Source organism: Lynx canadensis, chromosome B1 (assembly GCF_007474595.2).
Source record: "Lynx canadensis isolate LIC74 chromosome B1, mLynCan4.pri.v2, whole genome shotgun sequence".
NCBI lineage: Eukaryota > Metazoa > Chordata > Mammalia > Carnivora > Felidae > Lynx > Lynx canadensis.
The window spans coordinates 84,241,571-84,255,570 of record NC_044306.2 but is presented as its reverse complement, the minus strand read 5'-3'; the positions used below and the strand labels follow the sequence as shown (position 1 = coordinate 84,255,570).

The window sequence follows — 14,000 nt, the reverse complement described above, 5'->3', positions numbered from 1 at the left end:
AAAACCCCAGAAACCAAGTTTCCATTAAGACAAAAAGACACAGAAAACATTTTCTGAAGAGGTAGAAGGCTAAAGAAACTGTTTTCTATAGGAATAGAAGACCCTAAGGACATTATATAACATTTTTAAAAGTGAGAAGATCAGGGGAAGATTGAGTCATTTGCCCATAGCAAAATGAGGATGACACAAGGGGCAAGGATACAGGACAGGGGGTGCTTGTGGTTTAGGTGCTATCCCAGGATGACAGGAATATAAGGCATCATATGATGGGCTGTGCCTGGGTTCTAACCAGAAGGGCATACCTCTGGTTAAAGATATTCCCTAGCCTGTTCAGGCTGAGGTCCGGGCAGGGAGTGTTGGAGGCTCACTGACACTATGTACCTGTGGCTTTTGTTCAGCTTTCCAAATAGTGCTTTGATATAAGATGTTGAATAAATGATTAATTCCTATCCATTTCAAAAATAAACAGAGTAGCAAGTCTCTATTATGGTGATTGTATAGCCCTTCAGTAGCCAACCCACTAAACTTGTTCACTTCATGTCAGTATCCTGAAACTTCTAACACCAGGACATTCTGATAAACCAGATATAATTCACAATGCCAAATCACTTGAAAACTGTCTAAAACCCTGCAATTTACAAGAGGGAATATGGAGGGACAGGGCTTGTAAGGATCAGCCAAATGCTATATAATGTCAAGAAGACATAAAACCAGGAATATTATTTACCTCTGCCTTCTCTGTTTCTTTTTCCTCATGGCAAATGTCAGGGTACTTTGAAAGCTACCATCTTCATAGGATAATTATATTCAAAGTTCTGCAACTAGGCCCCTATTCTCAGTAACAGGGATTTATTCTTATTTATATCATTGGAAAGTAATAGAAGAATTAAAAAAAAAGTTTCAGGAAAAAGATTCTTTTTGAGGAAAATGGCATAAATTGGCAAATTTGATATTTTACCTGAAAAAAAAAATCAGGCATGTATTTAAGGTCAAGACCTTCCTTGCCTCTCATGAGGCAGAGCATAATTCCTGACAGAGCAGTGAATTAAGATTCTAGGGCAACATTTCTGCCCAAGAAACCAACTGTGTCAGGAGACAATTGAATTCTTTAAATTGTCAGTATGGTTTTGCTACCAATATTAAATTCAATGTGAGCCCCTTTGTCACAAGAAGAATAAGGATGAGAGTTGTCAAGGCTCCAGATTGATCAAAAGCCCAGCTTCCAGGCTTTACCACAAGGAAGCAGCACTGACATGAGACAGACAGAAGACCCATGGATTTAGCAAGACCAAACAGCAACAGTCTTTTAAGGCTTTGCCACTCAAAACACGATCCCTAGACCAGCAGTATGAGTCACCTGGAAGCCTGTTAGAAATGCAAAACCTTGAGCCAGACCCCAGATCTTCTAAATTAGAAACTGCATTATGGCATAGAGCATTTCTACCTACATTCAAGCATGAGAAGCACCATTTTAAGAATAGAAGCCCAGATTCCATTCCCATAAACTGGGAGAAGTGAATACGGAATTCTGCCAAATAAAAAGCCAATATGGGCTAAAGGCCCATGTCACTTAATCAGACTTTCTAGACAGATGCCAAGAGCTGTTATGGATCCTGGCCTGGGCTTCAGTCTCTCTAGCCACTGACTTATGACCTACATATAGTACTCTCATTTCTACCCAGAATTTTATAATCTGGGTTGTCTGTCTGAGGCTCTTGACACCCACCTCCTTTTTACTCATCTATTTGTTGGCCTCTTTGTATTGAACTTTTTCCAGTGACTAACCCTAACCCAGATGTGATTCTTTCCTCATTCTTTCTTCCTTTTACTTTTGCATTCTCAGACTTAGCTGTGCTGCCTGACTCTTGGCAGGGTCAGGCCCAACACACCTCTATTGAATACTGGCTAAACAGACCCAGGTCACTGTATGCCACACTTTGGAGAATGTTGGAGGTTGCCAGGACATGTATATGGCAGCTCATAATAAGAACTAGTGTCTTGATGTCATCAAAATCAGGATCATCTAGAGTCCAGCAACTTACTGAACACATCTGGACTGGGGTTTTAGAATACACAGTGGTTCAAACTATAGTGACGCATGGAAACAGGAAGGAGGGGAAGGGTGTAATAAAATATAAGTGACCGGCATGGTACTCTTCCTTTTCCTCCTTGTAAATACCAAACCAAAGGAGGTTCTACTAATATCCACTTCATGGAGTCTCTCCACTACTGCTTTTGAAATTCATTTTATCCAAAAGCAACCACAATTTTCTGAGTACTTATGTGACTTTTCTGAATATTATGTGCCATGTGCCATGTTCTGTATTATCACATCATAGCATAACATAATCTTTATAACAAATTTAAGATGTAACTCCAGCTTTACAGGTGAAAACTGAAGGTTAAAAGTAATTTGTTCCACTTAGTACTGGAGAAACAAGGAAGTTAATGTGAGTTTCTAATTCTTCTCTGTATTCTACCTGCTATCGCTTTTCAACTTTACCATACAAAAATCTTCAAATGTTTATCATCTCTTAAAAAATATACTAGGGCAGATAGGTAGGGAGAAAGGAAGAAGGGCTAGGAAACATTTATTTATTTATCTTTTTATTTATATTATTTTCCTTCCTAAAAATAGAAATCTCTAGGAAACCTATAACATATCAACATAGCATTTAAAGCCTAAGCACCAAAACCCCCAGGAAAGAGAAAAAAACCAACCAACCAAACAAAAAAAACCCCATCATGGTAGATATTTTTATAGTTCTATTTATAGCATTCCGTCTTCTTGAGACATACTCATCCCTATCACTTCTACTGGGTCCTGATGAGAATATACTTTCAGTGGACAAACAACCATGAAAAAGAATCAATAGCAAAAATTCTAAATAATTGAAGTTTAAAATAGAACAAACTGAGGGTTGATGGGGGGGGGGGGGGGGGGGGGGGGTGGATGGGTATTGAGGAGGGCACCTTTTGGGATGAGCACTGGGTGTTGTATGGAAACCAATTTGTCAATAAATTTCATATATATATAAAAAAAATAAAAATAGAATCTGATGATTGAACATATCCAATTCTACAGACCCACCATTCTGGATACTTAACAAGGGTGTAAAACTTCCTCCTTTTGCTTCTTTGAATCATAGGACTGCCTTCTGGAGATGCAATCTCAGTCAAGAAATAGTCCCAAGTCACAATGAGTATTAACTGAATATTCATTGAAACTAGCAAAATCTTGATGTTCACAAAGAGCACAGAGCAACAACTCAGAGCAAAGAACTCAGTTCAGCAAGCAGAGGGATTGTATCTTTGGTTCATTGTAAATCAAAGGTCAGTCTACTGCTCGTTAGTCTCAAATTAGGATAAGAACCATGTTGATCTCCACTGTGTATAAAGTAAACGAGGCTCTGTCAATCCCTGTGAAAGGCCCTTTAATCCTGAGAACTCTGTAGTCTTTGTGCCAGCAGTAGGCCAGATCTGAACCATAATTTACATGTTTTAACAGTGACCTGACATCCTGAGAGGGAGCACTTGGACCAACTTTAGGAATATGGTCAGTAGGCCATCTGATTTGCTAGTTTTTGCTCCGTGTCTGTCATAAAAATGAAGGCATCCTGAAGAACTACAAAGTGAAGATATGAGAAAATGCTCGATTTAATCTGAATCATCTCTTTGTGACAGGTTGGTTACAGATGTCTACCATAATCCCTCATTAAAATAATATAATAAGGGGTACCTGGGTGGTTCAGTCCAGTGAGTGCCCGACTCTTGATTTCAGCTCAGGTCAGGATCCCAGGATCATGGGATCAAGTCCCAAGTTGGGCCTCCATACTGAGTATGGAACATGCTTAAAGTATTCTCTCTCTCTTTCTCTGTCTTTCCTCTGCCCCTCTCCCCTATCCCCACACACTCTCTCTCTAAAACAAAATAATAATTTAAAAAATGCTATAATAAAATGTTCTAACAGAATATAGACTTGAAAGACTTAAAGAAACAAGCAGTTGTCTCATTTAAGTGATGGGAACACTGAGCCTAGAAATGAGGTGGGAGAGCTCCATGTGCACAGCTGGCTAGTAGCCATGCTGGAACTAGAGAGAAGGTCTTTTGTTCTGAGGTAAGCTTTTTACCCTTCTCTTCAGGGTGTGACACTCGTGGTTGCTTCCCACCTATTACACAAACAACAGGAATTTCATTGGATATTCCAAAAAGACAGAAATGTCATGAAAATGTTTTCTTCTATAAACACATCATGTGACACCTTGATTCTGCCTACTTGACAAAAACTTGTAAAACCTGGTCTCAAGCCCCAAAGGGCACTTAAAAAAAATTGCTAGCACCCAGCAAAGATTTAAAGAAATAACACAACAGAGTTATGTAACAGTTCACTAGATGCTTGGGTATTTTTTAATGTCCTTCTCTGTCATCTGGAAGACCAAATAAAGGATAGGAGTTTATGTCTGCACTTAAGATGACAGGTTTTTTCCCTGATACTTTTATTCAGCAAACTTCATATTTCAAATATAATGACTCCTAGCAGCCCATCTCAAGCCTATCTTAAGAAGCAGAGATGTTCAGAAAGAATTTTAATTTGGCTGGAGGTTGATTCTTTTCTTTTTTTTTTTTCCACATGTACTAAAGAAGACTCGAGGAAGTGCTGTCTCAGCAACATCAAATGTCTCAAATCCTTATGAACACTGTCACACACAAACACCCAAGGCCAGTTAAATACCAAGTGCTCAAGCAAAACTAAAACTGAAACTTTGATTATAACCGTAGGACATTTCTAATGTAGACATCAGAGTTATTAATTCACAGAACTGACTGAATTCCTTATGATGATACATTTCAAGTTCCAATTAGTATTGACTAAATTATCTATAGTTTCTGATGATTAATTGCTTATTTTCTTTTGAAATTTGAAATTTCAAAGAAAGACAGATAATGAATTTAATTAAAATTTTATCTTCTGCTTTTTATTATAACAGGCAAGAATAAATGTATAGATATGATATTATAATTCACTTTAGCTCTCCAGAGAAGTTCATAGAGTGCCTGAGGTTATCTACAAAGAATATAATACAGCATAACTAAGTTTTCTTATCCATACTGCCTACTGCATACAGATAATGAGTCTTAATTCTTTTACTACAGAGCAGGTCCTGTACTCTCCAATATGTACAAAACACACATTCACCTTAAATGTTTACTCAATAAAATTGCACTACAATAAAAGTAAGAGCAAGCAATAGGTGATAAAAAAAAAAGAAGAAAGAATTCAACTGCTAAACTTGAATCGGACAGAAGACCTATAAAAAGAATGAGGCTGAGCAGTGAGGTTCAAGCCATTGTTCTGCAAACTCATCTAGCATTTCTCTAGTGCATCTTCTGGAAATGAAGAAAATCATGGAGTGATTTGATAAGTCCCCTTAGTAGTATGGGTTAATCCTCTGTGATCAGCTAGAATATATTAAGGATTTCCATTGAGACAATATGATATTCCAGTTCAAACTTTATGTGAAATGTATGTCATTAATTTATGCCAGAACACTGAATAAAACAACATCCGTAGACTTTCCTTCTTCCTTTCCCATCTTCTCAATCTTGGCTGAAGTCCTCCAACTTTTAAGATTGTTCTTATCCCATAGGTAAGGAGAAGTAAGGAAAGGAAATACCATAGTCCATAAATCCATATGACATGTATTTCTTGAGCATCTACTATATGGGATGTGGTGTGTAAATAGAAATGTTCCCTTTCATATCCCGTCCTTGAGAAAGTACTAGTTTCAGTCCTTAAATAGAACAAGCAACATAATACCCACCTCCACGCCTTTCTCTCACTCCTGCTTCTATCCCCTTGCCCATTTCCACACCTCCCTGCCTCCAACACAAACACACTTTTAGCACTTAACATTCCCTGACGGCTTTTCCTCTTAGCAAAATATTCTGAGAATTTCTTCACTCCCTAATCCTTTGTCAGAAAAGTTAATAAATGGTCTTTGTTTGGCCATTTCTTGTTGTGTTTCTGGAGTCTTTTTAATAATTTAACTCTATGTTAGTCTGGTAAACACATTGGAATTCTCTCACATGGCAACTTCTTATTACAGTAATTTGTCATGAGAGAAGTTATATAGGAATGTGGTAAGAAACCTATGATGGATCCAGAACTGCCAAGGCTCTGCCAATTACTCTGGGACCCTGGGCAGTTTACTTAACTGTACTATCCTAGTTTCCTCAACATAAATTGGCAAAATGGCAATGCCTGCCTGATTAATTGTAGAGAGAATTAAACAGATATATGCAAAGTTTTTTAGGTATTTCATTTTTAGCAAAGATGGACCAATGTAACAAAACACTGTATCTCCACTGATTGGAAGTAAACACAAAAAGTGAGCTACCTGATGATTTAAAAAAATAAACAACAGCAGGAAAATTTTGACAAGGAGCTAAACATGGAGAAACATACACATAAGGGTGAATTTTTCTTCCCTATTTTCCTTGTGCTTTTGACCTGAAGGTAGTCCCCATTTTTTGACATGGGCCATAAAACTGGGACTCTTCTTTTTTAATTGAAATAACTATTATTTCGAACATAATGTATTAGGCCAAATCCAATAACACAAAAATATCTGGGAAATTTCAAATGTTTGAGAATTACGCAACACACTTCTATACAACCACTGTGCCAAAGAGAAAGTTACTAAGGTAATTAGGAAATCATTTGAATTATGAAGATAAAAATAATATCAAAATTGTGGGATGCCAACTAAAGTGTACTGACAGAAATTTAGAACACTAATACTAGAAAAGTCTTACATCTAAGATCTAAACTACCATTTTAGGAAACTAGAAAGGGTACATTAAACTCAAGCAAGCAGAAGGAAGAGAATAATAAAAACAAAAGCAAAAATCAATGTGATTGAAATGAAAACAATTGAGAAAAATCAATGAACCAAAAGCTGTTTATTTGAAAAGATAAATTGATAAACTCCAGTTAGATAGACCAAGATAAAAAGAAGCTATAAATTACAATATTGGGAAAGGAAGAGTAGAGCTCATTATAGACCACTAACCTTAACATAATAATAAAGAACTATTCTGAACAATATGAAGATAAAAAAGGTAACAAATAAAATTGAACAATCTTTGAATAAAACTACCAAGTTTCACTCAAGCATACAGCATACAGAGGGGTTTTTTCCAGGAAGGAAAAACTATTTAACATTAAAAAATCTATTAATACAACTCATTATATCAAAAGACTAAGAAATTAAGAAAAAAACATTTGATAATCCAAAAGATGCAAAAAAAAAAAAAAAAACACCAAAAACAGTTGAGGAAATTCAACATGCATACAATAAAACTCCCATCCATTAAAAAAAAAAAAAAAAAAAACTGTCAGCAATTTAGGAAGAGAAGGGAAGTACTTTAACTCAATAATGGGCATCTAGAAAAATCCTACAGCTATGATTACAGCTGGATTATAACAGACTCAATACTTTGCTCCTAGGATCAGGAATAAGGTAAGGCTTCCACTCTTAGCTTTCCTCTTCATTTTCACACTGGTGATCTTACCAATGCAGTAAGCCAAGAAAAAGAATTAAAAGACATACAGATTGAGGCAAGTCTGGGTGGCTAGTCTGTTAAGTGTCCGACTCTTGGTTTCAGCTCAGGTCATGATCTCATGGTTCATGTGTTCGAGCCATGTCAGGCTCTGTGCTATTAGCACAGAGGGATTCTCTGTGGAGGGATTCTCTCTCTCCCTCTCTCTGCCTCTCCCCTTCTCATGCTGTCTCTTTCTCTCTCTGTCTCAAAATAAATAAATAAACTTTAAAAATGATATAAAAGACATACAGATTGAAACAAAAACTAATGTTGTCTTTATTTGCAGACAACATGAGTACATTGCTCATAGGAATGCAAAATAGTATCTCTTCTTAGGAAAAAAGGTCTGTCAGTTTCTTATAAACACTGACCTTCCATATGACCCAGAAGTCTTCCTCCTATTTATTTTCCCCAAGAGAAATGGAATTTATGGTCACATAAAAACCTGTTTTTAATGTTTTTTTTAACTAAAAATTCAAAATCACCCCAAATCTCTTCAAATGATGAATTGATAATCACCTTAAAGTATATCCACAAAATGGGATATTACTCAGCAATAAAAAGCAATACATCATTGATACCCACAAAACTTAGATGAATCTTCAGCACATTGCAGCCAGATTCAAAGGGCTTCATACTATATAATTCTGGAAAATGTAAATTATGGAAATAAAATATAGATCAGTGATTTCTAATGGTTGGAGGTAAGCAGGAGAGGTTGACCATAAAGGGATAGAAGGCAAAAGATTTTGGGGTGATGTAAGTGTTCTGTATCTTAATTGTAGTGGTGTGTATATGACTGTTTACATTTGTCAAAATGTCAAAAAGTCTAGAACTATACACCAAAAAGCATGAATTTTCCTGCGTGTAGATTTTTAAAATACTGAACATAAATAAAACAAATAAAAAGAAATTAGAAGATATAGCAAGCGGTCAATCAATATTACCAGAATTATTAATTTTATTAATATTTACAATTACTAACGGCTAGAAAAATGGAAGATGAACTAAGAGAGGTACAAGTGGAATCTTTGGTAATAATTAATGTGAACTCAATTAAGAGGAATGCAGAATCATGAAAGGAAGGAAAAAGAACATATTCTGTAAAGGAGTAAGAAGAGAAACTGGGAACAAAATATTGATTTATATGGACCAAGAGTAGAGCGTCTGTGTGGCTCAGTCGGTTAAAGTGTCCGACTTCAGCTCAGGTCATGATCTCACGGTTTGTAAGTTTGAGCTCTGCTTTGGGATCTGTGCTCTGCTTTGGGATCGGAGCCTGGAGACTGCTTCTGATTCTGTGTTTCCCTTTCTCTGTTCCTCCCTGGCTCAGTCTCTCTCTCTCTCTGTCTCTCTCTCTCTCTCTCTCTCTCTGTCTCTCTCTCTCTCAAAAACAGATAAAAATTTGGGGTGCCTGGGTGGCTCAGTTGGTTAAGTGTCTGACTTCGGCTCAGGTCACGATCTCATGGTTTGTGAGTTAGAGCCCCACGTTGGGCTCTGTGCTGACAGCTCAGAGCCTGGAGCCTGTTTCAGATTCTGTGTCTCCCTCTCTTTCTGGCCCTCCCTCACTCTCTCTCTCTCTCTCTCTTCTTCAAAAATAAACATTTAAATAAATAAATATTTTTTTTAAAAAAATTATATAGACCAAGTGTCCAATTACCAAGACTTAATTGATAAACTCAAGTTTGATCTAAATAGGCATCAATAAATAGGGGCTCCTTTAAGTTTGGGATGAGGGATGGAGAAGCAGTAGTAGCTTCTGTGCAGGGGCAATTTTCAGCATCATGTGTGTGTCCAAATCATAAATCAGGGAGGGAGACCCAAAGTAAAGTAAGGCCACAGGGTATGAGTCGCAGGCAGGTGTCCTGGGAATCAGGGTACTCGAACCACTGGGTGCAGAGCCAGGCTCCAGACCTCGAGGACATGGCAGCCAAAACTAAGGACACATTCAGAAACCCAATCAGACTCAGACAACTGATGTGACTGTTGCCTGGTGCTCATGGCCTAAATTTATCTCACCAGTAACCCAGACACCACTGTGGAAGCATGTGGTAAACTCTGCCAGAGGTTCACTCCTTTGGTGAGGTGGTTTTTTTGTTTTGTTTTGTTTTGTTTTTTGGTTTTTCTGTTTGTTTTTGGTAAAAGGAAACAGGATGGAGTAGAGGATGGGAGGAAAGAGCCATTAACATATCCAGCTGAGTTTTCACTGGCTCTAAGTCAGGGTCACCTTCCACAGATGGGGAGCAAGGAACAGTGCCTGACAACAAGCAAACAAACAAACAAACAAAAGGGGGATTAAAATAATTATCTCAGGAGATACCTGGAACTGCTTCAAGAGATGATATTTAATTGGACATTGAGAGATTTGTATATCAAAAATGTGGGGATAGATAAAAGGGAGGGAGAAGAGAAGAGGGGTTGAAGAGGAAAGCAAGAATGAAAGACAAAAAAAAAAAAAGAAAATATTGAAAAGAAAGAATGCAAGCAAAGACAAAAAGCTACAAATGTAGAATATACATAAGCAACAGGAAATTGGTTAATCTGAAGGGAGCAGACTGCATGGAGAAGCAGCAGGAAGTGGGTATATTATCACTGAAAGAAATCATTCATAGGGACAGCCACTTTTGCATAGGATGTTAGATACAGTGTTTGTCAACAAGGGAATAGGACAATCTGGGTTATCTACTTTCTAGCACTGTTAATTCGTGGTTTCACTCAATTAAACAAATATTAATTGAGCAACTATCATGCCTAAGAGCATGAAAAGTGCTGTAATTCAGAAATAATGTCACTATGCCTTTAAGTGGGGTTTATAATCTGAAGAGCAGAATCCAAAATATCTATAAGGAAAAAAAAAGTTTGAGGAAAAGGATTAATCTGCTTTGAGTCTTCGCCTCCAGGGTGCAGAATCAATAAGCACTTTCTGAATGTTTAATATTTGCAATATTCTGTGCTAGATATTATTCTTATGTATTCTCAAATTTAATTTTGTTTCTGATTACTCCTTTCTTTTCTTTCCTTCCTTTTTAGAACTTAATGTATCTAAAGCTGCTACTATATACTAGTCAGTGTGGAAGTTAAAAGACAAATAAAACAGAAACCATGTTGCATGAGATTTAAAATCCCATTTTAAAGATGGGTAAACTGAGATTGAAAATGTTTAGGGGCGCCTGGGTGGCGCAGTCGGTTAAGCGTCCGACTTCAGCCAGGTCACGATCTCGCGGTCCGTGAGTTCGAGCCCCGCGTCAGGCTCTGGGCTGATGGCTCAGAGCCTGGAGCCTGCTTCCATTCTGTGTCTCCCCCTCTCTCTGCCCCTCCCCCGTTCATGCTCTGTCTCTCTCTGTCTCAAAAATAAATAAAACGTTAAAAAATTTAAAAAAAAAAAAAAAAAAAAAAGAAAATGTTTAGAAAATATGTCCAACTTCAGACAGGAAATGAGTTAGGGAACAGGGATTTAACCATGGCCTCAACACTTTAAAACCATTGTTTGGGGGTGCCTGGGTGGCTCAGCCGGCTAAGTGTCCATTTTCAGCTCAGGTCATGATCTCGTGGTCCGTGAGTTCAAGTCCTGCATCAGGCTCTGTACTGACATCTAAGGGCCTGGAGCCTGCTTTGGATTCTGTGTCTTCCTCTCTCTCTGCCCCTCCCCAGCTCATGCTCTGTTTCTCTCTCTCAAAAATAAAGAAACCCTAAAAAAAAAATTTAAATAAATAAAACCATTGTTCCTATACTGAGCAAAATATAGTCCCTAAAAATTACAATTTCTAAAGATTAAAAGACTAGTCATTTGGTTGAGAAATCCCTCCTGAGAGAGGGAAGAGTAAAGTTCAATTTCATGCCAGATAATATGTTCCCCAGAGGCCAACTCATTTAATGACAGGCGATTATTCAATCTGGCTGAAATATTACCATTTCTATTTTTATCTCTACTTTTATGTTTCCATGTTGGTCTTTTTCTTTCTTTTCTTTCTTTTTCTTTTTCTTTTACTTTTTTAGCCATTTTCAATTAAGATTTCTAATTAGATTCTAAATTTGAGACATCTCTAGTTGAAACCAAATGGCAAAAGTAGTAATTAAAGGACAGCTGTTTGTTGTCTTTCTGGGGATGAAACAAGGCTTTTTGTTTCCAAGTTACGAAATCCTAGGGAATTCTTCATGTTTTTATCTTACTGTTTTAATAATAGTTAACTGAATTGAAAGATGCTGAATTGATCTAAAAAAGTCAATACGCTTTCCAAGACAGATGCTGAGAACCTCTCTTCTGGAATAAGTTTAGGTTAACTCTAATATTCTGGCTTACTGAAATTTTCATTGTTATAAATACAAAATCTCCACATTTTATACAAAATCAAATAATTCTTTAGGTGCTACAGTAGGCACTACCCCAAGTCATTTTCCTAACTTGAAGACTTTTTAAAATTATGACAATTTTATAAACCAACAAGAATAAGCATTTTCAATGGAAAGGAATAAGATTCAGAGCAGCTGAGATGCAAAATTTCTCTTATGGTTTTCTTTTGCCTGATTTGAGAGAACAAATATTATTAATACCGATACTGAAAATTATTTAGTAAGACTTTACTCCATAATATTTTCACATGAAAAGTATGATCAAGATTTGAAGCAATTAACCATATAATTCAGGTCGAGAAAAATCTTCTGCCTGAAAAGGCTAAACCACTGAAGCAGACAGATTTTTTTTCTAGCTTGAATCATCTAGATTATAATAAAATTTCTAATATCATTTAATGTGCATAGCCATTAAATAGGTCAAATTACCTAAAAGCAGGCCAGCCTCAGAAGTATAGGGAACCTCTTAAAATGCGTATTTCTAAGAAAGAAACTTCTAAAACATTTTCTAGTGTAAACCTGAAAATAGCTTTGGGAAATGCCAGATTAAATAAAGGTATACACACACATACATATAGACATAGACATATATGTTTGTTTGGTTATTTACTATTTATTATAGGTTCTCAAAACCTCTACTGTGTTAAAGCTCCTGAGAGTGTTATAGTACTCAGGCAATTTCAGAATTTCTTGACTCCAAACCATTTTATGCAGAACTTGTCACAGAACTAGTGTTCAAAGAAGTGAACATATTGAGGACCTCTTTCCACAATCCTAAGACATTTACGTAGTACTTTGGCAGATGCAGGAAGGTAGGGTTAGATGGCAGATTTAAAAGCATCTATATCCAGAGAACCAGGAGAGAAGGCTAAATGGCATTGCATAGAAATGCCAAAGGCAGAAAGTAGCCAAGCTGACCTGGGACAAAGTCCCCTTACCAAGGCCATTGAGGCCCTATGGGACTAGGCCACTTCCCATACTCATTTTCATCCAATTATCAATCCGGCTTCCTCTTACTCCTCTCTCTAGCTTTGTGACTTTGGTATAGCTACTTTATCCTCTTACCAATTATTATGTTTATTCACTGCTACTCCATCTTCCTGGGACTCTTCCCTACACTTCAGCTCTTAGTTTAAGTGTCATTTTCCAGAGAAATACCCTCTGTTTAGCAAGTCCACAATAGATTCCTCCCTGTCTCCCAATACTTTCTCCCACAAACTCTGCTATTTCTCTTCATTGCACTTACCACAGTTTTCATTCATATATTGATATTTCCTTATTTATTACATGTCACCTCCACAAGCTCCTTGAGGGCAGCAATGGACCATGCCTGTTTTGTTCTGTAAAATCACCAATTACCCCACAGATGAGTGTTTGCCATGTAACAGGCCTTTAATGAATATGTGTTGATTTAATTATTATTATTATTATTAAATTCCTTCATATTTATGTCTAGGCCTTGCCTAATTGAAACCCTCAAAATTAATTTAATATATGCATAGATATCAATTCCTTTTTAGGATATGGTCAGCCAACTATAACATGCAGTTACACAAAATCTAAGACACCAAGCTGGCACTTTTGTAAAAATATTTTTTTAATGATAGGGGCTATAATTTTGAATTCATTATCAATCTAAATAAACATTATGTGTTAATTACTGAGACCCACAATTATACCTGCTTTGCTGTTGTATTCCACAAATTGCTCTGGCTCTTCTATAATCGCTTTGCTGACTTCAGAGCTCTGAAAAGGACAAAGGACAAAATGTTAGAATGTAGTGTTTCACTGGGAACCTCCCTTGCTAAAGCATACCTGGCTAAAATTTTAATATGTTCATAATGCCCATCATTCCAAACTTGAGGACTTACCGTCACAACGTCATGGGACATAGCCTGAGTTACTTGGTTGCCTGAGTTACTCACACCCTGCACATTCCAATGAAAGGTCCGTCTTCAGGATTGGCCTTTGGCTAGTTCCTGGAAGATAACCTCTGAGCTCTTGGAATAGTCTGCCTGATAAAAGAGTTTTTGTATGCCTGCGCCTTG

The 14,000-nt window shown here is 37.0% G+C and overlaps 1 protein-coding gene across 1 annotated transcript in view; it reads right to left on the bottom strand.

Moving 5' to 3' along the window:
• INPP4B (inositol polyphosphate-4-phosphatase type II B) overlaps window positions 1-14,000 on the bottom strand; it is a 797,369-nt gene that overhangs the window by 389,528 nt on the left and 393,841 nt on the right. Inside the window, 1 exon segment of the mRNA XM_030313011.1 lies at window positions 13,632-13,698. The gene's annotated coding sequence lies outside the window, so the exon portion shown is untranslated.